General features: G+C 52.0%; 1 long non-coding RNA gene across 1 annotated transcript; it reads left to right on the top strand.

Moving 5' to 3' along the window:
- The first annotated feature begins 3,448 nt into the window (after positions 1 to 3,448).
- On the top strand, positions 3,449 to 24,689 carry LOC115350488. Its single transcript, XR_003926458.1, has 4 exons — positions 3,449 to 3,561; positions 8,706 to 9,350; positions 14,352 to 14,506; positions 24,492 to 24,689. It is a non-coding gene; the product is annotated as an uncharacterized LOC115350488 (long non-coding RNA).
- The last annotated feature ends 1,190 nt before the right edge of the window (positions 24,690 to 25,879 follow it).

The raw sequence follows: 25,879 nt of genomic DNA, 5'->3' as shown, positions 1-25,879 counted from the left end.
GAAATACCCAGCGGCACGTTGAGGTCTCCAGCGTTTTCCCCACCAAAGGCATGTTGAAGCCACAGCGTTGCCAGCTCCGCCACGTCACCTGGGCGGCTTTGCCCAGGTTCGGTTTTGACGTGAAAGTGGAAAGGTGGTCTTTGAAGAAGGAAGCAATAAAAGGCAGGGAGGCAGATGTACTGCCACCACCTTGGGCTGTAGTTTGCGAGGGAAGGGAACGGAAAGAGGTCTATCTGGTTGGACAACTCTTAAATCAATGTATCCTAATTAACAAAAGATATAATTCATCAAAGTGACAGCAACTCTATTTATATCACCTCCTTCCATGGGGGCTGCTGGGGGTTTAGGGTTAGGGTTTTTTTCTCCCTTTCCTTTTCTGACAGCTTTATCTTTCCCACGCACATTTTTATTTCCCCTTTCTGGGGGAGAAGGACTGATAGTGAAGCTTTCCTTGGCAATATGGCCATTTAATAGACATTTGCTGCCTTACCCCCAAAATAGAGGGATATGTGGGGGGAACTGGGAAAGAGGGGTTATCTTAGCGAGGTACGGGTCTGATTTGGAGGGGGAGGAAACCACTGAAAGGTAAGCAGAGGGGTATGCATAGCTATGCATGGAAAATTTGGTCAAATCCTGCAAGTTGGGGTTATGCTCTGAAAACACCCCCAGCAGGAACCGTGATCATACAGGAATCTTGGCTTTCATTTGGAAAAGCAAACCCTGAAAGCTTGACAACATGGCTGGATGACACCTTAAATCTTGAAGTGCATAAAAAGAAACCCAACTGTTTTGTTTTGTTTTAATATCTGAAACCTCGTGGTTTGGGGGCTGGGAGAGCAGGATGCTGAATTGCCATATAAATACAAGGACCGTGTCATTTCAGAATTGCTCCACTGTTCTCAGCGGGCTCGCTCTCGGGAAGAGTGAGGTTTGGACATGATATAGTAACACAAAAATAGTAATAATAGTAATGAAGCCCCATTCAGCCACTCCTCCCTGCTGCAGGCACAGGAGCATAAAATCCGAGATACAAAACACAAGCCCTGTCTTGTGGGAAGAAGGAAGCTCAGAAGGTTTCTGGGGTAAAAAAATCCCCAAACCGGACCAAACCAAACCAAACCAAGGCAGCTTTGCCTCCGAAGCGCAGCCGTGTTCACAGCACACCGGCGAACAGGAGATGAAAGGGCCATAAAATGGAGCCGTCGTCTGAAGGCTGCACCAGCGCATATATCCTGATGTGCCGGGAGTACCTGCTTCTCCCGTAGCCTAAACTTCTGATGAACCAATGTGCTTCAGAGCGCATTTATATGCAAAGGCGTATAATATGTCCCCTGTATCTAATTATCTGTCAACCTGAGGCAGTTTGTTTTCCAAATCGGCCTCTCGGCTGTGACTTTATGAGGTCGTAAAGAAAACGGTGCCACTCTCGCACTGGAGCGCCGGGAGAGCCTGGATCAACAAATTACCATCTTTAATGGTGTCTCCTCGCACAAGCTCACGCCCTCCGGCGTGCCCCGGCACAGCCAGCCCCAGCACGGCGGCCGGGGAGCCCCGGCAGCCCCCAGCCCCGTGCACCCAGCCAGGCAGGGCAGCTGCGGGCAGGGGCAGGACCGACCGCGGTGCTGCCCGCGCCGCCCGCGCTGCCCGCTCGCCCTCCTCCGAGCCCCGTGGACGCGTTGCAAAGTTTGGCAGGAGCCGGCGGTGAACTCCAGCCCGTCGGCCGTGAGAGCAACACCACCGCCAGCAAAAGCCGAGCCGCGGATTCCTCTGCCCACGCTGCTCCTGTGATTAATGATAGAAAGGAATTAAAAAGAAGGAGGAAAAAAAAAAAGAGCGAGGGAGAGGGGAGGGGAGCGGGTCAACAGCTGAGTGCAAGGCAAGTCGCTAGACAGGGAGTAATTAAGATACTTGGGTAAATATGATTAATAAGCTCAAACTGGCAGGGTGTGCAGTAAACAAGGGCTAACCAGATGGTACCCTTTCCTTTCTGACAATGCTGCAAGCTTCGTAAAAATAGGAAGGAAGGCTCTGGATCCTCCCAGCGCTCTCGCTCGCTCGGGGAGGAGGGAGGATTCAGCACGGGGCAGTGAATCACCTGATAGGAATGAGAGACATTTCCCCCTGCATCACGTCCCCATGAGGGACGGCTGCGAGGGGAAAACGAACGGCTGTTCTCACAGCGCTGGGGTGGCACCCGCTGCCGTGCCGCGGGGCCCGATCCGGCGCCTCGCTCGGGCGCGGGCTGAGCTTTGCCTGAGACCGGCTGCCTTCACTTGGCAGCGTGCGGGCAGCGGAGAGCCCTCGCGCTGGTCTCCGGGCGTCTGATCGCCGGCCGTAACAACTCTGTTTGAAAAGTCCTGCCCGGAGCTTGTCTGCGCTGCCAGAGCTCGTGGCCGGGTGCCGGCGAGACCCCTCGCTCCTCCCTTCCAGCCGCGGCGGGTGGCTCGTTCCTGGCAAGAGCCGGTCAGAAATTTCCCCACAAAACACTTCTCTGTCAGAAGATGCCATTTCACCAAAGGTGAAACATTTGCGGAAACGCGCTGATTTTGATGAAATTGCATTTGGAAAGAAAAATCAAAGGAGAAAATCATTTCGATAAGGCCAAAGCATTTCAGTTTGACCTTTTAGGAATTAAATGGCATAGGGGTTTTTTCCATTTCAAAAAGCATTTTGTTTCGATGTACTATATATATATATATATCTGTAAGAACTATTGAAACCAGAATTAAATGTTGTGATTATCCCAACACGTGATGATATATTTCCCCTAGTGCAATATTGCAAGAAATTAAGCCCAAATATCCTTCTGCTTTGAAACAGGGAAGGGAAATCTGAGAAACTGAAAAAACCTGGTTCTTCTCCCGGCCCTGCTGCTGGGACATGCTGTCAGCGGCCACGTCCCCACTGGGGCTGCCAGCTCCGGGGCCAGGGAGTGGGCACTTCGGGCACCGCTGCATCCCCCAGCCGGGCGAAGGGACCGCGTGCGCTGTCCTTGGCCTCCCGCCTGCTCGGCTCATCCTCGTAAGGTGCCCAAAGCAGAAGGGATGCTCGCATCTCTCATCGCTCCTTGGTGTGTACCACAGGACGGGAGCTAGCCCCTGGCTGAGGGCAGACTCTGAGTGTGGCTAAATGTCTGAGAGTCCATAAAGACGTTTGTGCCCCCTCTGTGATGCCCTGAGCTGGGCATTTCATCACCTAAGCTCACACACATCAGAGCAACATAACAATATGTTCAGGGTCTCAGAGCTATCAGTTTTCATTTGACTATTTACTGTCCAGTACCTTGAAAATAAAAAATTTGCCAAGTAGCCCCAGGTATTAATAATAGATTAAATCAGCACTTAGCTTTCAGCTTCCTCAGGACAAAGATTCTCTTTTTTCCTAGCTGAAAAGTTCCCAGTGATAATGAGAACAGTAAATGTTTTATCTTTACAGGGAGACAGGCAGAACAACGGGCGCAGGAGGAAATCTCTGAATCACAAAGATGTCACCCGAGGAGCGGCGTGCCGCCAGTTTCTGCTCAGCGCTATTTTTTCCCACAACGTACCATTTTCACTGCACGTAAGTTGTCTCATTATTGTAGTCAACTTCTCCTGGGCAGGGAGGCTGTCCCTCGACTGTGCCACAGACCCAGAGTGTCACTTCTGATCTCGCTGGGACTCACCTTCCCTTCCCGAATAATAAAGCTGCTTCGGCTGCCACGTTGCTTTGCAGCATCCACAGGGCAGGGGCTGTCTCTGCCTGTCTGCATGTACCATGTTTAACACACCAGTGCCGTGACTGGCGAGGGCCTGTGGATGCTTCCTGTTGTGAAAAATGAAGTGAGACTTTGTCGGGAGGCTTCGAGGTACGGCGAGGCTGCGGGAATAGCCAGTGGCTCGGAGGAGGTGGGGTAGGGATTTAAGATAAAGAAGAAATTTCAGCTCATTGGCAGGGCACATATTTTTCCAATATAAAAGCAAATGGGGGAACCCTTAAATAAATTGACTCTATAAAAACGTCCTTTTGTATTACAGCCTCACCTTTTCAGGGGGAAAACACCAAGGTTTATTTTCATGGCTCCTGAATAAAAATATCATTGCTGCTTCATAATTTCACAGAACCAACAAGCAGTCTATAGCTATTTAAAATACACAGGCCCCCCTCGGTACCCGCCATCCGCCCGGCTGCAGGAGCAGCTGCCACGTAATTACAAGTCCTCGTCACAAGTGCGGAGAAACAAGTTGTGGCATTTAGGAAAGGTCTGCAAAAATAGGTGTCAGACCTTAACTAATAGTGATTGTCCTTCCATTCTGCCGTAATTTACATTTAATTCACACATTTCATTTCCATTTAAAATATGATTACAGTGTTTTGAAGCACATCTCACCTGTCCCCTCCGATTACGGCAGGATGAAAATAACACGAAGCAGCAGGAGCAAGGCTGGCTGCCCCGGGTCTTGGCTGCGGGATGGTAAACACATGGTGCTGTTCCCCGAGCTGGAGAAAGGGACAGAGAGGACTTCCAAAAACATCACCCGAGCAGGGACGGAGGGACACACACAGACACACAGCCCTGCCTCACCTTCCTGCTGCTCCACGCAGGCAGTTCTTGCTGCAGGGTTTTAAGCACCGGCAAACACGGGAAATCCGAAGTGCCAACAGAGGGAACCGGGGTGCAGAGAAGACAACTCTCTAGGCTGTGTTTTTCCATGTTTTTTCATGGAATATATGGGCTTATTCTTGTGTCGTGCTAGTGTGGCATACAGGCACGCAAGTTTGTAAGAAAAAGCAGCATCTGGGCATCGAGTACAGCCTGCTGTGAAACAGGGCCACAGCCTGTCCTAGGAGAGTAGAACCAGGGCCTGGGAAACGACACCATGAGCTTTTCATTTTCAAGTAGCTGGTTTAAATCCAAGCCTGCTCAGTGAAAGCTGGGCTAGAGAGCCTGGTCCTGTAGTATTATTGCATTCAGCAAGTTTCTATAGAAATAAGACATTAAGTGTGGAGCTGAAGCTGGCTGGGAATTAATACTCCATAATTCATATCGTGGAGTTTGTTCTTTGTAAGTCTAAGCAATTTCCGCCACTCAGTTTCATTTCGGGTACCACTGTGCTTTCCCCCGGCCCTCGCTATCGCCCGGCTCTTGCTGCTCAGGGCTCTCGATGAATTTTTAACTTGAAGCTCATTTCCCCCAGATTTTAAAAAAGGAGGATGTGGGGGAGGGAGTAATGAGACCAAGTGTCTGGGTTTCGCTTACACTTCATTTCTACCTCAGCATCATCTGCAGTGACAGCTCAGCTTGGCACGAGGCTGTCTTATTGCTGTTGCAACAGGAGATGGATGCCCGTGCTGAGCTGCGAGCCTGCAGGCCGGGCGTCTTCCCAGCCCAGCAGCAATGGAATGGGCCAAAACAGCGTGTGCCCAAGCAGGAGCAGTGCTCTGCAAAGCATGTGCAAATCCAGAGTCCACGACAATCCCTCCCGGAGAGGGGGATGCTGGTCCCCAGGGGGGCCGCAGTGCTGTCCCATGGGTCCTCTGGGTACCAGCCACTGCCCAGTGCCCCCAGGGCTCATCCCAGTGCCCCCAGGGCTCATCAGCACGGAGGCTCTTCCCCGCTGCCCAGCGGCATGAGCTGTATTTGAACACCTCCCTCTCCAGGCAGGCGAGGTGCTCGGGGGGACATGGCCAGTGATTCTTCACTGGGAGATTACGGTGATTTGTGCTTTCTGTCTAAATTCCAGCATATAAACTTCAGAGATGCCGGAGCGCCCATTTCATTTTTGTGGCTGCCTTCCTGCCAGGCGGCCACTGGCCTGGCAGCTCCGGCACACTGCCGGTCGCTCTGTTTGGGCAAAGAATTTGCTATCTTTATTTGCCTTTCTCTTCCCTCCTCCCTTCTAAATGAATTTAGACACACAGAAGCTCTTCTGTGGAGAAGGAGAAGGAGGTCCTTGCCCTCAGCAGCCTGGGAAGGGGAGGTTTTATACTCCCCTGGAGCAGATACACAGTGGGGATGAAATTCCCCCTGCAGAGTCCTTCATAAAACCTGGGGGCTATTTAAGCCATCAAAACAGGGGTTCAGTGGGGCAGAAGAGGAGCACAGGCCATATGGCATCTCTGGCAATCAGGCGCTGTTGCAGAGACTGGTCTGGCCTGATCTTGAGGGAAATTTTAATTTCTCCAGGGTGCAAAGCTCGTTGATGCTGCCAGGCAGAGGGAGTCTGCCCTCACTTGGTCTCAGCGGAGTGTATCCCAGTGCCGATCTGAAGTGCAGCAGGGGACAGTGCTGGGGCCTCTCTCAAGCTGGGTTTCATCCCGGACAGGAGCTTGGAGGTGGAAGCCAGTTTGTAAAGTGCTTTTTACCAGGACAAAGGCAGAAAGTCGAGAGAAGAAGGAGGGAACCGCGGGGAGCCCTGGGGACGAAGCCATCCCTCCTGCATTTGGGGACTGAAGTGTCCCTGGGGAAATCTTGACACGCTTACAGTCCGCTGTGTTAGTTTTAAGACATGTTTATTTGTGTAGCTCTCTGAAGCACATTTGTGGCAAGGAAAGGATGCTTTGCTTCTCTCTGTCTCAGTTTTAAGTGCTGCCGTTGCGTTCGAAGGGAGGGAGAGTTCAGGCCGATGCTTTCTGCTGCTCCAGCCCTGCACCAGTGCTGGGGCTTGCTATGCACCACCCGTCCGGAGATGTCAAGTAATACTTATTTGGCAGCAAAACAGTGAAATCCTGCAAAACAAGTACTCACTGAGTAGTGTTTCACCTGGGCACGCTGAAGGCAGCAAAACTCTTTGCAGCAGCTTCAGTGGGGTTTGGAAAAGTCTGCAGGCTTTTCTGCAACCCAGCTGCCTCTCTTAAATTTACACCTTAGGCACCCAGGCGAGGAGTAACCTGAAATGGAGGTACCTCTTCGTCACCCAGCAAACCCTCGATGTGTTGTGCCTGTGCCATTGCTGCCTCCACGTTAACATCTGGGCCAGTTTCCCTCCTTCTTGTCCCTCCAGAAGAGGCAGCGGCCCGGCTGCACCCACTCTGTGGCTCCCCTCATGCAGGGGACACTGTGCTGATGCTTACTCCCCCGAGGAACAAATTGAGTGGGAATCACAGTTTTCTGAATGTTGAAATCCCTCTCGTGGATCAGAAGTTCCCAGCACCTGCACAAGCACAGCACAAAGTGCCAAAGACGCTGCCCAGAAAAAGGAACCACCAAAAACTCTTCCAATGCTGCCCCCGCGCCCTCGGGACTTGGTGAAGGAAAAGTTTACCTCCTCCCGCAGAGGTCTTTCGGAAGATTTTTTAAACACAAAAACTCTTGCCTAGAAAATAAATCAGGCTCACCCTCCCCACCACGTCCTCACCCGGCATCTCCCCCGCGCTGCACCCGCCCCCAGAGCACCGAAAAGGCATGGACGCACTGATTAATATCTGCTACGTGTAGGGGAAAACAACAACCCCGTAAACAGTATTATTAACCCATGGGCTGGCAATAAATCAGTGTGGGAAGGTGACCTCAGCAATGCTGGAGTAATCCTGTGTGTCAGGGTAAATTTATGAGGCCAATTTTATTGGCCTGTATGACCCAGGCTCCTTGGAGATGTCTCAGTAACAAATCCAATCCATATCATTTATTAGCTTTGTACAGTGTCAGCTCTAAGCATAGGAGGGATCCCATTAAAATGTATTGCTCCCTCTGCAAAAGATGGGTGCACATAAGCTGCTGGATAATTGTTGGCTGCAAAGAGCCCCCGATTAAGAAATTGCTCATTGTAGATCTGCTCTCAGGTCCATAAAGCTTGCCGGGACTGGAAGTGCTGGGGTTTGGGTTTGCACCGTCTCCCCCTTGCCCTCCCTACCCGCGCTGGGCTGACTACCGCTCTCCAGGAGCAACGGGTAGGGTTTAGCCATGGGAACAGAGGTGCTGGACTCTGGGGAATTTCCAGCTGAGTCCCCCAGGTCCCCCCCCGGGTGCTGGACAAGGACCTGGTGGCCCTGGGGGCTGCGGCTCTGCCAGGGGGCTGGGGAGGATGCAGGGACCGTGGGGTCGCAGCGATAGGTGCGGGGATGCGACGGCGCGGGGATCTTGCGGCCGCATCTCGGGACGGCGCTGCAGCGAGAGGGATGGCGAGGGGGTTTTAAAGCTGTTAGTGGCTGAAACTCCTCCTCCGAGGCAAGAAAGCGCTTGCACGAGGGGAGGCATCCTCCGGCCAGGCCCTGTGGGCAGCACTGAGAAAAAGCTCCATTTCGGAAGCCGCTCACGGACCTTGCGGTGATGTGCGTCATGCCCGGCACCCTGGTGATGGGAGCAATCGCGCCTTTGCACCAGCACCTCCTGGGTCTGATCTCTGTTGGCTAACCAGAGTCTGGTGGAGGCAGTTTAAGTCTGTTTGACTGTCCCTGTCATCATAAGGTTTACGGATGGTTAATTTATTCTTTATAGCACAGTCATTGATGGCTGTTAAATCACAAATGAGAGCCAATAAAGGGTGAATTGCAGCTGAAATTACACTGTTTATATGACAGCAGAGTGCTGGCTAAAAGATTCATATGCCGCTGATGAAGTACGTTATAAATTTTAATTACCATAGTTTGTACAAATGACATGTTTGAAATGCTATTGAGTAATGTGACCCTGATAATGAAACTATAAAATAAATCATTAACTTTCTGAATGAGCTTTTTTATTTCCATGCTACATGAAGTAAACTTTCCAATTTATTCCATTGCAGCCTTGTTCTGAAAAAAAGTGCAGAGAGAAGAGTCACCAACCACCCCCTCCACTCTGAGGGACACTGGCGAGCAAACCAAAGGAGGGATGAGCGGGACCACGTCGGAAAAGACGTCAGAAGACTGGCCAAAACCGGCCAAAGCCCCCAAACTGCTCGTGGTTTCACCCTGGTTAATACGGGATGATGCCTTGCTCCTGCAGCCACAACCAGCTTAGCTGAGGGAGTGCAGAGATAAGAGCAGGGCTTGAGAACCAGCTCCGAAGAGCCATAAAAATCACAAGCACAGAAGAGAGAAAATCTCCATTAAAGTCAGAGCATAATTATAACTCACTCGTTGGCTGGGGGCTTTGCAGCCCGAGTCGCTGGAGATTGCCCTGCCCTCCCCTGGGAGCTCCCTGGATCTACCAGAGTTTTGAAGCGAGAGCAAAGGTGCCTGAGCCCCCAACTGCTCGACACAGAAGCGGAGATAATTCCCTGGATGGGGGTGAGGAGGCAAGTTTCGGCACAACAAGGGATTTCTTGGGAGCCCGCCTCGGGGAGGAAGCACAGACCGGGCAGTTGTCAACCCAGCATCCTTCGGTCTAGCTCTGCTCGCTCAAGAAAAGGGGATGCTTCTTAAACCCTCTGGAAAGACACTGATAGCAGGTTGTTACCTTATTATATTGCCATATATTATTTTTTAAGGGATACAGGGCACGAAACAAGATGGGAGTGTGCCAGAGCTGCTTTCTTATCCCTCTGCAGAGAGGTGCTCCAAATACCAGATACCAAAATTCTGTGCTCCTTGCCCCTGGGTGCCCACACTCGCCCATCCCCGAAGTGGGAGAAAAGGGGTCCCACCCAAAACCCCCTCCGGAAAATCCACCAGGTCTGGGGCTCTCTGGCCCGACTCGCCAGCATCGCTGGCTTCTTCCTCATCTCCTTAATTAACCTGAGTTCTTTGCAACCTCAGGTTGAATATGAACGTTTCCTGTTCCCCAGCTTTTTCACACTGTAAATAAGCAACATATCTGTCTCACATGGCAAACAAAAGGCGGTAGCGGGAGTCTCCAGATAAGCAGCAGGGAAAGGAGAGGGAAAGGGGACCTGTGACATTTTCAGGCTGTGGGGATGCAGCAGAAGGTTGCGGTGTCAAGTACCATACAGCAGTTGGGTTTCAAGAGATGGGGTAATTTATGACCCATAATAACATTTGTGGTTCTTTTGCGGAGGTAGAGATGGATCTTACTCTTTAAGGCTTCGGCTGCTCATCCCTAGGGTCCCTGTGTGCGACGGAGTCCTTATCCACGGGAACTCTGGCAGATTCGTGGCTGGGTGCATCATGTCCAGTGCTGGCTGACTCCCCCTTCCCGTCCTTTTCCCCCAGGCATCCTCTCTTCCCATGGCTGCCCAGAGACGCTCCTCACCAGAGGACGCGTGCGATGAATTCAAATCCTGCTGGGTGTCAGGGTTTAAGTCAGGCAAAGCGTGTTCGCCGAATGGCTGGTCAGCATGGATGCGCGCTGCCGGCACGGGTCCTGCCAAGCCCGGTGCCCCCCATGGCACAATCGCCTATTGCAAAGGCCACGGCCACCCCACTGCCTCTCACTGCAGATCTCGCTGGGCCTTTTTTCCTCCCCAAAAGTGTTTGGAGTTGGAGGGCTTTTAACGCCTGCTTTTGTCTTATCAGCCAGACTGAAAATATTTCCAAGCAGGCTGCTCATGCCGCACTACTTACCATTAAAAGAAAGGACCACATTATTGCTGTTATAAACCATTGATTAAGGTTTATAATAGCAATAATCCCCTCGAAATTCATTGTTACTGCAGTTAATGACCAGTTTATTAGAGCGTTAACCATCCTTGGCAATGGGCTGAGTCGTTTAATGCTGGTAACGACCAATTTCTCAAGGGTTATTGCTTAAATAACAATCCTTTGTTAGATATATGTTCAACCACCAGATACTGCTCCAGCTGGAACCTTCTCCTGTGAAATAATTGTTAATTATTTCTTCCAAGTTTTGCCACCATGCCTCAAAGTTCTAGATGGAAAGGGTTGCTGAGGGTGCAAAGTGTCAGAGATGCTCAGAGCTGAGACTGGGCAAAGCAAGGGGAAGCAGCCAGAGACGCATGAGCCATCACCCAGAGGGATGTGGGTGTAGGAGTTGTGGTTTATGAGGTTTTTTTTTCCCTCTTCTGTCACCCATGACTGTCCCAGCCCTGGGCACGTCCGCCCCAGCCACCCACAGTGCTTTGCAGAGGCACTGGCTCAAGTCGGAAGCAGCAAAGATTCCAGGGATGAGCCCCGGGCTCCCGGACACCGCAGTGAGCCACCCAAGAAGGGTGAGACACGCCAAAGCTCTCCCTCCCTTCTTCTCTTACATTAATATGATTTGAACATTTCATCGTGTTAACTATGTCCTATCGTGTCACGTTAGTATCATCCTTCTAACAGCATTCATTTTGCCTGACACGATATGAAAGGTACAGATACGATTACCCTTTAATTGTGTCATATTAGCAAAAATAAATACTGATATAGTGCAAGGTTGACACAAAACGATGGCAAATCCCTGGGAACAGGATCGGACTCTTGTTGCCCAGAGAGTGCCCAGAAACCTGCACGCTTCAAGACAAGTGTGTTTATCGAGCAAATGCAGGAGACGAGCAGGAGGGGGGATTTCTGCCTCGGGTTTCTTTCCCCGTCTCTAAAGGCAGTGCGCTGGCTGTGCTGCCAGCCATGCGGGGAAGCCCCTGACCACAGCTCCCTCCCCTGTGCACGGCCCCCAATTTCTGTGAGCCATTAGCGAGGATGAAAGGACGCTGAATTGCCATGATCCGCTCACTTCCAGCCTCTCACCCCAAATGCCTAATCTCTAGCTGGCTTTAACAGGCTTTTTGAGGATTCTGCTATGAAAAAAAGTATCCCTGCATCACCCCCAGAAAATTACATTTCCATAGCAAATTAAATTTCAAGCTTTCCTGATTCTCGTTAAGAAACACAAAGAAAATCTGAATTTGGGGGATTAGGTGAAACTTGAACGGTGCTAGGTTTGGGTCTGGTGTTCCCCTCGCTCCTTTTGCTCTTTGTTCCTAAGTTTGTGGGGTCTTTCAGGTGTCACTGGAAAAAAAAAGGAAAAGGGAAGGAGGGATTACTCCAAAATCTGGGAGAAGTTTAAGTCCTGGTTTTGGCAGTGAGATGCTGATCATCTCTGCGATGCTTCAGGCTCTTCCAGTCCCTGAGGAGGCAGGAATCTGCCTGAAATGTATTATAAAGTAGAAAATACAAAACCTAAAAACTTTGAATTTTTTTTCCCCCTCTATAGGAAGGAGTTACCATTTTCTAACTATCTCCACTGTCAGCCAAAACTGCTCCCTGGTGCCAGGCAGCTTTGAAACGGACCCTGGCTGGGAAAAGCAAGAGGCGGCTGAGCTTCGCCGGCTGCTTTGCTGCGGCCCCGGTCCAGCCAGGCTGGGTCTGTCTCTGGTCCCTGTCACAACTGCTGCGGGGATTTGTGTGAGCATCCGTGTTATTTTAGAGATAATGTGAGCAGAGTGGAGCATGTCACAGGATAATGGTCTCCTGCTGCTAGGCTGTTCTTGGCATTTATCAAAAAATGACACCAGAGGGAATATGCTCAAGGGAACTGAGGTGTCGATTCGATGACTGCTATTTCGTGATAAAAGTTAACAGAAATAAAAATGAATCAGTCACAAAACAGCTTATTTATAGCTGTGCCCAGCCCAGAAGGGGATCCCTGGGAAAGGCAGGGCAACGGTGCTCACCCACACTGGCATCGCGTTGCCAAGAGCTGCGGCCCCAGCGCCTGTGCCCGTTCCCGGGAGGTGCGGCGTTGTACCTTCCCCACCACCCTCAAAATACCCCTGGGGGCAACGGAGGGGCTGGTGCTCATTGCAGAGCGGGAGAGGAGGGCTGGAGGATAAAGTCATTTGAGGTTGCTCAAATCAGACGTGTTTTTCTGTCTCCCAGGACAGGATTTGAGTGAGCACAGGATGACAGGGTGGGGATGATGTGCCGTGCTCCTCTTCCACCCCGATCTGTGCTGCTCTGCCCTCGAGCTCCCTGTCCAGGCAGTGCAGCACCCTGAAAGTCCCCCCAGACAAAACAAAACTGGGCGGCATCCCCTGGATTTCACACATTCTCCCTCCACCTCTGTGTCTCAGCAAATACAAACCCAAACTGTTTTGCACAATGCTTACAGAACAAAACAAAACACAACACTCCCGGTGTTTTGCCTAAAAACAAAGATTTTGAGCAAAATGTTTCAATGTTGCCTGTGTTTATACATCGCCGGGGGGGTGGTCTCTGGACGGAGCTGTGACCCCGCACTGGGCTCGGCTGCGGTGACCGAACTCCCAGACCCCAGGGATGCAGACGGAGCCCAGCTTCAGTGATGGGGATCGCTGAGCCTGGAGCTCTTTGGGGGTCTTGTTCCCTGGGGGGGGGGGGGGGGGGGGGGGGGGGGGGGAAATCAGGTCTCTTGCTGGCTGTTTGCTTTCAGCAGGCTGTGCCCCAGGGAGCTGCGTGGGCTCAGGGGGGGCAGAGCGTGCGAGGCGGGGGCTGTGGGTTTGGGGGTCCCAACCACCGGCACCACGCACCAGCCCGGCGGGTTCTACACCCGCACGAGCCTGTGGCAGCATTCAGGGCCTGGGACTTACTCATGAGATAATAGTGGGAGCAGGAAAAATGGGCAGAACATGAGGGGAAAAAAAGGCCAGCCTTTGCTGTAATGGCTAAAAATGTCTAATCATGGGTCTGGTATTAAGTTAAATATCCTGGCTAAAACCATCTCATGGTGGATATTGCACTAAGTTAAACACGCAGTTATTTAAGGCAAGGAAAACTAGGTGGGATTTGGGTTTCCACACCAGCCCATCAAAGGCACCCTAAAGCTAAAGGCTTCCTTCCACTTTATCAAGGTGAACAAATTAATCAGCTAATTGTTGCTGGGGCCAAGTTCTGGTGCGTTTCCAGTGGGACGGTCTGTTTTTGTTATCTCAGCTGTGGGCAGGGAGGAGGAGAGGAGGAGGAGGAGGAGGAGGGCAGAAGAAGGACGCTGCAGCACCTGGGTTCGTTGGCCCTACATGTAATAGGAAACAACAGGGGCCACAGGGGACGCATCGCTCTTTTCCACCTACATGTTATTCCAGCCATAAATCCGAGTGACAAGCTTGAACTTTTCTCAATTGACATGTTTACAAGGGAAGTCCGCGTTTGACAGGAAAATTAAGCATATCAATCACTTAACGAGCTCGTTAATGAATGGCGCTCAGATCTCTCTGATTTTGTGCCTGGTAGCACAATTTATTGATCAAGTGTGCTTTCGGCTGGGGCCAGATGTTGCTGTGCCTTGATCCTCAAAGCCAGGACAGCCCTGGCCAGGGTTTAGCGAGAGGTCATTTTCTCCAGCAGACCCCAGGTTCCCTTTTCTGTCTTCTGTTTTCTCTTTCTTTCTCTCCCTTTTCCCCCACCAGAACAAAGAGAGCAGATGCGGGCTCGGGGCCCCTCACACCCACTCAGACATATGGAAGCGATCTCCTCTGTCTTTGTAATTACACAGGAGCTTGCTTTTCAATGGCTCCGGGTTTTATTGCACAGAAACCAACCTATTCCTACATAAAACATTTTTACGGCTTCTCCTCTAGGGGCTCCTTGGCGAGGACCTGTCAGGTATAAAAGCGCACAGGACCCCCTGGCAGCCGGCGGGAGCCGTCCGGGCGAAGCGGGGACCCCCGGGATCCCCCAGCAGGAGCACACAGCGGCCGGGGCTGGCGCGGGAGGCAGAGCGAGAGAGGCTAAGGTGAGGCATGGCGGTGGAAAGATGGGAGCCAGATCCCCCAGTAAAAACTAACAGCTTTCAAAAGGCAGCAGAGAACACAAAATAATCCTCAAACCTTAATGAGACCCATAAGTAAACCCTGACTGTATTTGCCTTCCCGGCCCTGGATGTGCCCGAAATCCCACCTGTGAATGTGTTTGTAAAAGCCCCGTTTGTCTGAACGTCTCAAAGACACTCATGAGGTTGCAATGGGATGGAGGACACTTACTCATATTTCTGTGTTGCTGACCACGGCAATGGGATGGAGGGCGCTTACACCTCTTTCTCCGTTGGTGACCCGGGCCCCTCTACAGGGAGAATTTGGATGTCCCGTGTCCCGGCCGCAGGCACTAACCCGGAGCCCGGCAGCCGCGGGGAGGGTACGCCGGTGGTACCCACTGTGCCAAACGCAGCCTTGCCCTGGGTCAGGCTCAGGCGAGAAGCAGCTCCCACGTACGGCCCCGGGCTGGCAGATGCAGATATACGTGTGCCGATGGACAGAGAGGGTGATGGCCAAAAGACCCCTCCTTCCCCCACAGTATCTGTAGTCGAGCTCATGTAGTAAAATATGCTTTGGATATGCTGTCAGCTTGTTTTCAGGAGGGCTTGGTAAAACAATGGAAGAGTTACTCTGCAATCTAATGGAGTAAAAAAAAATATCCTATAGTGCATCGTGAATAGTCCAAAATGCAAAGATGACAATTTAAGTGTTTAAAATGTACTCAAGGTAATTCCAAACAAATTTTAAAGCCATTTCAGACTATAAAACCCCTCAGCTAAATCATTGGTTATATGGTGGCAGTGCTTATGTTGCAAAATATCCCTAGCATGAAAAAGAAAGTTTAAAAAATTGCCAGTTAATCCTTATAAATTACTTATTAGTATTGCAAAGCTGGAGCTGGAGGAGCCTTCCAAGTAAGGCCGTGCTGTTTGGTCACTTCTTGCCTGGCTCCATGAGGAGCACTTGGGGGCTGGCTTTGATTTGTTGGGCTCTGTGAAGGCATTGATGTTCCTCCAAAGTGTTGCATCAGCGCTGATGTCATGGCACAGCTCTGGCTTTATCCCTCCCACTCCTCGGAGAGCCTCCCCCTCCTCCCAGCCATTTTAAGGAAGCCAAAAATCTCGCGCTGTCCCTGCCGCACGCCACCCCGATTGCTTGCAATCCCCAGCAGGAGTTGGGGGGGGGAATTGCCCCCCAGGGAGAGCCGTAACTGCAGGGAAGGGTGGGCTCAGGTCCAGCAGTGGTGCACCCCCGGCGAGGGGCTGGGGCAGCACGTCCCCCAGCTCCCCAGGGCCGCCCACGTTACTGCCCGCAGGAGGGCTGGTTGTTGTCTCGCGAAATGTGATTTATTCTGGGCCATCGCTGCAGCCTCCGCCTGCCAGAGGAGTAGTCGTTGGCGTCTCTCGGCTACAGCGCAGCGATGCAAATCCTTTCGCTGGGTGTCCATGTTTCACACCCTGCCAATGGATTAAACCCACTGGGAAGCTGTGAAGTGCATGCAAAGAAAATAAAAGTTTATTCCCTTCCCCGCGCTTCTGGGCTCCTAACTTTTCTCCTGTGTGTTTGTGCCCTGATTTGAGAAAGCGACACAATCTCGCTCGCTCGCTCTTCTCTCGCTCTTTTCCTTTCACCAAACAGATGTAACTATTTATTCCTTATGTCCCAGTTTTCCTGTAATTTCATAAAGTGCAAATTTGCTGTCCTGCTCCCAAATGCCGAGTCGGTGGTTTGTCATAACAGTCATCAGTAACTGTCGCTTTCTGCCTGGGGCTTAATTAACCCACTCTCTCATTAGCATGTCCATGCAGTTGTAAGGAATGAAAGCCTGATTATTTTCTACAACAGTCGCAGCCAATTACTGCACTGAAATGGAACCACATTAATCAAATCTTTAGTACAGTGGCAAATTCAGAGATATCAGATTGCAAAAGACTGCAAACCTAATATGTCACTGTCAGCGGAGCTACGCAGGCATTTAGCGAATTGCATTAAATAGATGGCTTCGCTGAAACCGCATGAATTTAATATGTGATGGGATCTGGAAGCTATTAGTGTGACATGGCAAAGTACTGGGAGCTTGGCAGCTCTGGACTTTATCCATGAACTCAGGAAACTCATGTAAAAACTTGTGTGTGTGTGTGTGGAGCAAAATGTCTCGCCTGTTTAAGGAAAAGGCATGGGTATACACTAGCGAAAATGCAGGCAAAACTATGAGTAGTCCCAACCAGTTCACAGTAAGTCATTGCTGCTGTTTTACTCTGGAGCAGAGCTCGGGGCTGGAGAGGGTCCGTGCACCGGGCTGGGGGGGAAGGAGGGACACAAGACATGTCCATGTGCAGGAGCCGCTCTCGCAGGCGGCTGCTCGCCAGCCTGGGCTCGAAGCCTGTGCTTCGGGAAGCCTGCGCTTCGGGAAGCACTTCGAGGCAGCAGGGCACGGCCCTGCTGCTATAATAAACCATACAGAGGAATCCCAGGTGCGGAAATAATCCATGCAGAAATTACCAGGCATCAGTATTTTTACAGTGTCTTGCATGCAGAAGTGTGTCCCCGAGCACTTTACAGTGCCGGGCACTGGGGCCAGGGGAGCTGCTGGAGGAGAGATGCTTTCCCCAAGGACCTCCGCAACCTCACGACTCATTTCCTGCTGCCAACTGATTTTTCGGCAGCAATCAGCTCCGTCTACCCAGCGAAGTCCTGCTCATTCCAGCTGGATGTGCCCCGTGCTTTGCTCCCTCTTGCGTTGCCTTGGCCGTGTTTGCCTTGTCCCTGCCAGAGGTGTCAGCTCTGGTTTGGCCCATGCCTCAGGCTCTCCCTGCTTTACCCACCGGCTGTAGAAGCTCCCGGTGGAAATTCATCCTCTTCCTCTTTCCTGGCAACGTCTCGGGGTATCTTTGCTTTAAAGGCTGTGCAGCTGAGGATGCCAGCGCTGTTACAACAGCAACAAGTCAGCCTCAGCTCAAGCATGAGCTGAGGCATTTTCCATCCCTGCTCTTAGTAAGCCCATAAATTAATTTACTTTCCTCTGGCTTCAGCGCATTCCCCAGCACCTGGAGACACCCCGTTTTGCAGGTCTCAAGAAACAACAGTGAAGGTATGCGGGAGCGATGAGAGGACGGGTGCGCTACGAAGCACTTTCCGACTGCAGCTCCGGGGGGGGGACAGCCTGGATGTCCTGCCACCCTCCGGCTCCTTGCGCACCTCCTTGACCCGAACCGCCTCCTTTTCCCACCGGGCTGGCGGCAGCGCCGGCGGCTCCCGGGGGCTGCGCTGGAGGAGAGGCAGCTGGTTAGATGGCAGCCGCCCCGGCGGTGGATTTCGCCTGCGAGCACGGCGCTGGCCGGGCCCCGGAGCAGCAGGTGGCTGCAGACCCGCCGCCATGGGAAAGGCGAGAGAACGAGGAGGTTTTTTTTCAAAGCCACGTTCAAGGGCTTCATTTGTAAATCTTTCCATGTTCCCAAACAGCGGCTGTGGGGAAATTCACACTGGGTCCGGGTTGCTGCAAAGCTTGACGGGAAACCAAGATTTATGCCCTATTTTAGTCTGCTTAATCCTTCGTTTGCCGGGCTCAAATCACGGCAGCCTTCTGCGCATTCACGGGCTTCGCCTAGACAGCGTTAAATATCCCCGGCAGCCTGAAAGCAAGACAAATCCGATGAAGAGACTCGCCAGCACCGGCTGCCCCACGTGTGCCGTCTGCGGGTGCGTGCCCCCCGTGCCCGCGCAGCGCCGCGAGCCGCTCCACGCACTGGCCTGGCCGCCTGCGCCGGGGGAAGGCAGCAGACGCTGACAGCGATGACTGATGAGCCTCAATAGTCAGGGTCTGCTCTTACACAAACTGCCTTCATCAGCAACTTGCTGCTACCATCAGTTAATCTTCTTGCAAAAGGTACACTCCCGGTACATTTGTACGTTTCCTCTCCCAGTAACCTAATCTACCATCTAGTTTATGCATACATGCTCTGAGGGGTTTTTTATATATATTTTTTTTTTCTAAGCAATCAATCTGTGCGGCTAGGAGCTGCAACTGAATTTAAATACCAGGGTTTTCATTATCTCCAACACAGGAAAAAGAAAGGGGGGAGAGGGACATTGGAAATAGAGGGAAATAAATTCCAATCTCTTGAACAATGTATTTGAAGGTGTGCATATTTCTGCAACCATATAATGCCTAGTGTATTATACAAAATCTTTTTCTGCAATAGGAATATATTTGGAAAGTAGATTGCAGAGTCCCTTTGACTGCAGTTTTGCTATCCTTCCCACTGTCTTGTGATGCATTTGAGTAGTCTGGAACTAGTTCATAGGATTTGCACTGCACTGCCTTTTAAAGACCCCCCAAAGAGACCTGGATCCTCTTCTGCCAGGTAGATACACATGCAGACTGAAAGATCTCCCCACCAGGAGACAGACCTAAAACATGGGGCGGGGGACAGGAGTAGGGAGGAGGGGAAAGGGGCAATTATTTGCCCAGGGTAGGGCAGAGCCAAGAGCAGAGCTGGGAGCCGCCACTGCCCTGGGCCGAACGGGCAACAGGGCATTACCCCAGAGCTGCCTGCAGAATGTATTCCCAAATAGACGCGATGCGGAGAAGCATCAGTTTATTGGAATTGAAGAAGCCTGCTCAGGTGACAGGTGACACTCTTTCAGGACCTGGTAGCTCCGTTTCAACGAGCTTGGGACAGGCCATGTTCTCTCCTAAAATTTCGATTAGAAAAAGAAATAAATGATTCCTGGGTTGGGCTATCTGAGACTCCTGTGCTATAAGAGGAACCCCCCCAGCGCATGGATTAATTAGCTACAGGACGCAAATGCCCTCATGCAATAAATCACCTGGTCGCTCCTCTTGCGGTGCCTGCAGTGACAGCTCTCTGGGGCGGAGATGCCCTGGGCAGTGAGGGGGGTGCCGTGCCCCAGCTCAGCCCTTCTCCCACCGGGACCAGGCCACCTCTTCGGCACGGCTACGTCTCCAGGCTGAACCGCAGAACCGACACCCGACGGCAGACAGCTGCCGGCCCGCTCCAGCACTGCTGGCGAGATGCCCCGGAGCCGTTAAAGGGCTTCGGTTGTGTAGGAGACTGGGCTTCCACCGAAAACGGTGCCCTAGAACCGTGCCTTCGTGCCACGCACCCCTCCAGCCCCAGCCCTGCGCAGACCCTTCTGCAGCCCCGTCATTCCCCGCCTGTCATCGGCTTTGTAAGTGGTTACAGCAGCAGGGCCAGCAGCGAAGCAGTTCCTGGCAAAAATAACCTGCAGCGCATCTCCTCCGGCATAAGCGGCACCGCGCTGTGCCCGCGCTGGGGCGTCGGGTTTCCCGTCCCACCTGCGGAGCCGTGCCTCGCGGCCGGACCCTCGCTCCTCCGGGGACACGAACCCCCGCGTCCCATCCCTGCCCCGGCACCCGCTTCGTGCCCCTGCCGGCACCCACGTGCAAAAATCCCAAAGCCCGGTCTGGGGTGGAAGCACACCGTTCATATTGCATTTGCCCTTCTTCTCTGTTGTAACTAAGAAAAGGAGAGCCGAAGCACCCTGCGCACAGCCTCTGCGCGTCGGAGGGGTCTCCTGGGGGGCAGCGGGGCCCTGGGGACCCGCTGCCGAGCTCAGCACCCGCAGGGGCTTAACGCTGTCTCGCTTGCTAATACATCCACGTGCTAAGCAAACATCTCCCAGTCTCCCAGCAAACCCCTGGTTTAGTAATATTGAGTTTTCAGCCACAGTTTTTCTCTTTCAATATAGCTGGTGGGATGCTGGGTTTGGAGAAGATTATTTGGACTTAAAAGGATTTGCGGTTTGTTCTACATTTATGTAGCATCTATTACAGCGGGCCCTCGGTGACGCTGGGAAGGCGAGAGCCTGTTACCGACAGCCCAGATGGGAAGGTGAAGGGCTCTCGGTATCCAGTACCCACCTAGAGCGGTGCCCAGACCCCAGGAAGGTCCACGCCGGGGCTGACTCCCACGTGCAGAGGGCCACAGCACCTACAGATTCCTGAATTTTTAGATTTCTGATCCTTGAGCAAGTAATGTGTGAGTAGTATCTTTCCGTACCCCCCAAAGCAGTATCTTCTGCCACACTTGTCTGGTTTTAAACGCTCACTTTCCTCCCTTGAGGTGCTACAACAGAGTCGAATGGATTTGCTGCAGCAGGAGCTCTAGGGGGGGGAAACCTCTTTTGCATTATTTAAAATTTCCAGTGTTGAAAAAATCAATGATTGCACAAAAAGTGCTCTGAGTTCAGGCAAGTTTTGGGCGAAGTTTCAGAGAAGCCTTGCCGCCCAGAGTCAAAGCAAAATCCCAATTCTGCAGAATCTGGCTCCTGAGCATCCTTGTCTCCCGCACCTAAGCGTGCGAGCCTGAGGCCGGACCTGCCCCGGCTGCGGCTCCCCAGGGATGGGGACAGGGGACAAGCAGCCATGGTGTCCGGCCAGCGTCCCGCAGGAGCACGGGGAAGGCAGCTCGGTTCATGGCAAGGCTCCTCTCTTGCGTTAAATACAGCCGGGAAGGCCAGGTCAGCACGCTCGGTCGCATAAATCATCTGACGTTTTGACTGTGTGTGTGTGATAAAACAGCTCTGAACAAAGCTCCGGCCGTTAAATCACGACGCCCCGCGTGGGGACGGGTGAACCGTTCACCTGCCAGCGTCCTCCCAGCGCCCGCGCTGCAAATCCCGGGAGGACGGGTCCTTGGCTGGGGACATCATCCTTTCGCCTCCCCCCGCTTAAATGGCCCTTCTGCAAGGGGAGAAGAAATTCAAATTGTGCCTCAAAAAATGCCCCTACCTTGTCTTTTCTCCTCAGCTTCCCCCCTTTCTAAAGGACTGTTTAGCAGTGAGATGGGAAAGGAGGGTGCCTGAAGGGCAGCAAGTGCGGGGGGGCGGGATGCAGGGCACTGCCTTTTCCACACTCTGAGCCCAGGCTCTGCGCAGCCCCCAGAGTTTTAACATTAAATAAACTTTGCGCAGGCAGAGGTGAGACCCTGAGGCAGGAATTATTTGATTCTCTGATCCTGTACAAGTGGCTGGACCTACCCACGGGGACAATCCCACTTCCCCGGGGGATGCTGCAGTGCTGGGAGGGGGCAGGACCACGCACGCCGCCGGCTCCCCCGCGAGCGCGTGGGGCTGTGGGTGCACATCGGCCAGGGGACCCCGTCCCAGCGCGGCCTCAAAGAAATGCGGCCGGGGTCTGCAGGTGAGGCTTTGCACACCCATCACGCTCCCTCTGCTCTCGATGCAGGCTCCCCGGCCTCTTCAGCACAAGACGTTTCTTTTCCTTCCTCTTTTCCTTTTTTTCTCTTTTTTTTTTTTTTCTTTTCCTCCCAGGGAGAATTGTACAGAGACTGATGGTTTCATTTTACATGAATCACTGATGATCTAACAAATTAATTACCTGCTCACTCCTTCCCTCCTGCGTGAGGTCATGGAGGCTGGGTGGGGGCAGCCCGCCGCCCCCCGCTCGGTGGCATCATAGCTCCTACTTTAAAGACCAGAGACAAATGTCAAAATTGCCAGTTTAGGTTAAAATCAGATTTAAATGTCTCTTACTAAACACAGAGGCACACAAACTCAATATGTCATCTTTAATGGTTCAGAACAAAGCCTAGAAAAATAGTGTCCCAGCATACAGGAATTTTATAACCTTTGATATATAGCTTTCATTATTAGCAATAATTTCTGTAACTGCATCCGGATTCACAGGAACACATATTGAATAATAATTCTACTTTTTTTGATTTGCTCCCTGGTCCCCGCAGGTCCCTGCCCCTGCAGACCCTTTGCCCGGGCAGGCTGGCCTGGGCAGCGCTCCCCCAGCCCTTCATCCTCCTCTTCTGCCTTTTACAAAAACAGGCTTTTGTTGTCTTTTTCGTTCCTCTACTTTTTGGTTTTTGGCCAACACCCACTTCTCCCTCCCCCACTCTTTTGTCATGATATTAAAATCTAATTACCCAGACAACTCTCTTCACCTAAGTCATCAACAGGCCCAATTATTTCTCCGGCGTGCACAGCCCCCCATGTATGCACACACAAGCACACACATAAAGCAATGAACAATAAAAAGGCGTTCGCTAACCTCCGCCTTTTTTCACAGTCAGGCTTCAAGTTCACATGTGAATTTATGCCAGTTTTGACATTAGCAGGAAAAATTAACAGTTCTCACAAAAAAAAAAAAAAGAAACTTGCACAAAAGAGGTTTTGTGTTTCAAGCAGAATAAATTATAGTGTGATGTTATTAAAACACTTAGTTGTTAAGTTGCCAAGAAAATCCAGTATATTCACACGGACTCGAGGACCTGTCTCCATGCAAAGTAATTAAATTAGATTTATGGGCTGCATTACATCAGTGTTTGATAGTTCATTTTTCCTTTCTTCATATTTTGTCCTGCTTTATTAGAGCATGTGACAGATGGTAAAAATAGTGTGAAGTTTCTTGGCCCTGTGCTAAATCCCCCTTCGGTAGTATATCTCTCTTCTGTCAGTTCTCCCCAGCGATGATAAATTAACCTCTCCTCTTCTATCCCAAGTGTGGCAGTAAAGCACTCTTTGACACAGCACTATCACTTTATCTTAATCTGTGCTGTTCTAGGGGCGGGGTGGGGAAGGAAGCGAAAGGGAGATGATGCAATCGCTACCACGAGTTTAAAAAAAAAAAAAAAGAAAAAGATTTATTGTGTCAAAAAAAAAAAAAAAAAAAGGAAAGCCAGGGATAGTGCTGATTTATAGAATCTGCTTTGTTGCGTGTGTATATATATGTGTGTACACATACACACACGTATGTATTTGCCCATTCGCAGCTTCCCCTCTCGCAGCAGGTTAGAGGGATAAGGCTCTCTTTTGATTTACCGACATCTGGACCCCTCGGGTTCCCAGGCGCCCTCGCCCACCGCTGCCCCATCATTTCTCCAGCCGGTCGATGGGCAGAGGCTCTTCTCCTCCAGCAAACTGGAGTTATTTATCTCCTGGTCTCCTGCTTGTTGCTTTTGCAGCACGGCGGCGTGGCAATCCGCCCTGTCCTGCCCAGGGTCCAACAGCCCTGGAGCAGGTTGTCCCTCCTGCGTCCCCTCCAAGGCCTCGGGGCTCCGCACAGGGCTCCGCTTGGGACCAGGTTCCTGCTCTCCAGGAGGGAGCTTTGCAGAAGGAACCCCTGGAAGGTCCTGTGTGGGCTTTTAGAGCACCAGGATAGTAATTAAGTGAAATTAACTCACAGGTTTCCTTCTAGTGAGACAGAGCAGGAGCCACAAGTATTTTCAGTCAATCTCGCAGGCAGGGCAGAGACGACGAGTGAAGGCAAAAACAGGCAACGGGAGGTGTAAGAGGGAGAAAGCCCTTCCCTGGGGAATCCCCCGGTGCCCATGTGATAGCGAGGTGTTGTATTAATGGTGTCAGATATGGCAATGCTTGACATATGGTGATATGAAGATAGTAATATCCCTAAATTTAAAGTACTGAGACAAATGGAGCCAGCCCTCAGCTACCTCTAGGTCCACCCCATCCTGCTGGTGCCTAGCTCAGAAGACACAGCCTGTGTTCTGCCTGCTATTTCGGGAGCCGGAGACCTCGTCTTTCTCCCAAACTAAGGATGTCCTAATACAGGAAAGATCTGGGGGATTGACCGTGTGTGGGTGACTCCTTGCTTGCTGGGGATTAGGGCTGCCTCTCAAAGACACTTGGCACGTTGTGTATGAACAGACACCTTAGCAATGCCCAATAATAGCACAAAAATTGAACTCGTGCATCCACCAGCTATACGAACTGGAGCTACAAGGCTGTATTTGGCCTGGGCCATGTGCTTCCCAGTCCTGGATGGGATCACCTAGTGGGACAATTTCATATCAGGTGTTTTGTTAAACACTTGCTATGAAGTCAGGTCAGTCTGCTTTCCCCTCTGATGCTGTATCCTTCGCTCCCTCCATTTAAAAGCCAATTCCTGCCTGTACAGGGGCCATTTACTGTACGTCTTTCTTTCCTCCTCAGCCAGATTTTAACTCGAAGGAATCGACTGAAGCGTTCAGTCGCCTGGACTGTAACTAAAGACCACGGTGTATCCATCACGGGCAACGCTGTCACCGCTCCGAGTATCGTCCCGCAGCCCCGAGGCGGGAGAGGTGAGTGGCAGAGCCCGCAACGCCAACTCGCCAGGTCTCGCCGGCGCAAAAAGCAGGAGTGGCTCCATTTTCCTGCCAGAAGGTCGCACGGGGGTGAAAGAGGTGGGAGAGCAGAGCAGGGTCCGCGTCCGAATGCCTCCCGGCACGTAGATGAGGGGCGTTAATTGCCCAGGTCACCCCTCCTGTCACTCCGGGGCACCCCCGTGAGTGCTGATCCCTGGAGGGGGCTGCAGCCCAGGCTGCCGAGCGGGGCGGCTGCTGCAGGTCGTTATGGTCTGTTAGATCAAGACCTTAAGGCCCAGCTATAGAATTTTTAATTCATAGATCAATAACCAGATAATACTAATGATGGTGTCAATGCAACCTAAAACCCTTAAGAAAAACTGTGGTGTCGTGGGCACAGCCATCCGCGGCTCGCAGAATAACTGGGAAATGGGGAAAACACAGAAGCAGACGAAAACTTCGGTTGAAATGCACCCCAAACCCTGGGCCTCCTCCAGGCCTTCCTTTGAACACCCTCCATGGTCTCCACGGTGAATGGCCATTTCACTTTCGTAAATAAAAGCTGAAGGCCCTGCAGCACTGCTAGACCAGCCCCAAACCAGTTTGTGCTTAAAAGGAAGACGCCGATCACTTTGTTGTTGTCATCAGCACAAATGTATTAAAATAGCAGCTGGCAACCACGTCTCACATCAGGCTCCGGACTAATAAGGAGCAAAGACTCTCCCGGAGAGTTTATGGGGTGACTAGACTACAGGCGGTGATGACAGTGGGATTAACCTTGTCCCCACCCGTCCAACTGCAGGCAAGTCAGCGCGACCTGCCTCCTGCGGTGCAGGCACCGAGCCGAGGGTGTATTTAAAACGAAAACAAAAACCCCACTGAAACCAAACCCTCAGCTGTGCCTGCAGCTCTCCCCGGGAAAGACTCAGTGACGGGTGGCATTGCACTGCGGCACAGAGGGTCACCGCGATGGGTGGCATTGCGCTATGGCACGGGGGGGGGGTCACAGCGATGGTGGGCATTGCACTGCGGCACAGAGGGTCATCACGATGGGTGGCATTGCGCTATGGCACGGGGGGGGTCACAGCGATGGTGGGCATTGCACTGCGGCACAGAGGGTCATCACGATGGGTGGCATTGTGCTATGGCACGGGGGGGTCACCGCGATGGGTGGCATTGCACTGCGGCACAGAGGGTCACCGCGATGGGTGGCATTGCGCTATGGCACGGGGGGGTCACAGCGATGGTGGGCAT

The sequence above is a fragment of the Aquila chrysaetos genome, chromosome 13, assembly GCF_900496995.4.
Source record: "Aquila chrysaetos chrysaetos chromosome 13, bAquChr1.4, whole genome shotgun sequence".
Lineage (NCBI taxonomy): Eukaryota > Metazoa > Chordata > Aves > Accipitriformes > Accipitridae > Aquila > Aquila chrysaetos.
The sequence above is the reverse complement of the archived record's forward strand: the minus strand, read 5'-3'. Positions and strand labels throughout refer to the sequence as shown.